General features: G+C 43.6%; 1 pseudogene; it reads right to left on the bottom strand.

Annotated features, from left to right (window-relative positions):
* Nucleotides 1–2,173, bottom strand: part of LOC112092307 — an 11,921-nt pseudogene that overhangs the window by 2,329 nt on the left and 7,419 nt on the right.

The following is a 2,173-nucleotide window of genomic DNA, read 5'->3' as shown; positions in this document are numbered from 1 at the left end:
AGAAAGCAATAGAAAGGATGACCTGCCACTCGTTCTAGGATTTGATCGATGAATGGAAGTGGAAAATGGTCTTTGCGAGTGGTGGCGTTAAGCTTGCGATAGTCGATACATATGCGCCAACCAGTCACGACCTTTGTGGGAACTAGAGCCCCTTTCTCATTTTCCACCATAGTGACCCCCGATTTCTTTGGCACTACCTGGGTCGGACTAACCCACTTGCTATCAGCAACAGGATAAATGATGCCAGCATCTAATAGCTTGAGAACCTCATTCTTCACCACTTCTTTCATTGTTGGATTCAATCTTCTTTGAGGATCTCTTCGCGGGTTAGCTCCTTCTTCCAAATGAATATGATGGGAGCAGATCAAAGGGCTGATCCCTTTAATGTCAGCAATCATCCAACCCAATGCAGATCTATGCTTTTGCAGCATGTTGATCAACCGCCGCTCTTGTGATGCATCGAGTTTGGAAGAAATGATAACAGGAAAGGTATCGCCGACTCACAAAAATGCATGTTTCAATCCTTCAGGTAGTTGAGCAAGTTTGACTGTAGGGGTCTCTTCGATGGAAGGCTTTGGTTTCTCTCTCCCTTGCGGAAGTTCCTCGAAACATAGTTGCTTAAACTTAATTCCTCTGTCCTGGGAGTTGTTGAAAATGGCAGAAATGTTAGCCAACTCATAAGGACCGGAACTTTCAGATTCAGAATTTTGGAGGAGATTTTCAAGATCTTCAGAGTTGCTTTGTAGCAGAACCTCCTCCTCGACAAGTGTGTCAATCAGGAATGTTTGGTGACACTCGTCATCACCTTGTGGTTGTTTTACAATGTTGAAAACATTTACCTCGAGAGTCATATTCCCAAAAGAGATCTTCATTAGACCATTTCTACAATTAATTAGAGCATTTGCTGTCGCGAGGAATGGTCTTCAGCGGTGTCTTCTATTCAATCACCGCGCTCACTTGTTCCGTCAAGAATGCAGTCTTCTTGACATGGTGCTTTCTCTTTATAGTGCACAGATCCTTTATAACCTTGGCGTAGGCCGGCACTTGCTTGATCACATGTAGTAAAGGAAGATTGATCTTTAATTGTGTCAAGTGCTCCAAGATCTCACTTTGGTTTTCCGGCACTTTCCCAGCAGATCAGAGAGCCTGGGTGAAGGGCACCTTTACCGGAATTTTTGTTAGCTATTCTTTCTCCTGAGCCGATTCTTCATTACTCAAAGTGGTAGTACTTGTTGATGGCGTGTCTGAATTCTTACCACTTCGAGTAGTGATGACGTTAACTTCCTTGATATTTTGACCTTCAGAGTTGGAAGTTTGAGCCATGTTTTGTCCTCTCAAATTGGACTGGGCTTGTGATGGAAATCTACCGCCCTCTTGAACAGTTAAAGCTTCTGTCAGCTTTGTGATCTGACTTTTTATTTCCTTGTTCTCTTCCACCAGCTGCGTGAGCATTGAATCAACCCTTTGATTCGTCTTATTTTGCGCGTCCATAAAAGCTTTTAAGGTATCCTCTAGAGAATTCCCTTTTGGCTGCATGTTATTCTGAGGCACAAAATATGTCCTTGGTGGTTGAGATTGTTGTTCTGATCTCCATTGTCATCCAGATGATTGTGCTTGTTGGTTCAAATCTCGCCAACTAAAGTTCGGGTGGTTTTTCCAACCAGGATTGTAAGATTCTGAGAAAGGTCCGTAAGGCTTCTTGTATGTGCCCAATGCATTGCACTGCTGCTCATATACCCCTCTCATTTCACTTAAAGTGTGGCAATCCTGAGTTAGATGGCCCATTCCACCATAAACTAAACAAGGCTTATGTGCCTCTGTCCTTGCCACCATGTAGGGTCCTTTACTATCTTTACTTTTAAGGGCCTCAATTTGCTTCGTCAAAGCTTCAACTTGAGCCTTAAGGCTGTCCTCTTCCCTTAATTGATAAACTCCAACTAGTCAGGACCTACTGGTGCTCTCAGTAGCACTCGGCCCAGTCCAAGTATGAGCTTTCTCAGCTAACTCGTTTAGGTACACGATAGCTTCGTCAGGATCCTTTTGGAGAAAATCCCCATTGCACATCATCTCGACAAATTGGCGCTCTCGGATTGTGAGTCCATCGTAGAAATAGCTTACGAGGTGCCAACTTTCATATCCATGGTGGGGACACAGATTTAACAGATCTTTAAAA

This window comes from Morus notabilis, unplaced genomic scaffold, assembly GCF_000414095.1.
Source record: "Morus notabilis unplaced genomic scaffold, ASM41409v2 Scaffold99, whole genome shotgun sequence".
NCBI classification, from domain to species: domain Eukaryota; kingdom Viridiplantae; phylum Streptophyta; class Magnoliopsida; order Rosales; family Moraceae; genus Morus; species Morus notabilis.
Note: the sequence above shows the minus strand (reverse complement) of the source record. Positions and strands in the feature narration are given on the sequence as shown.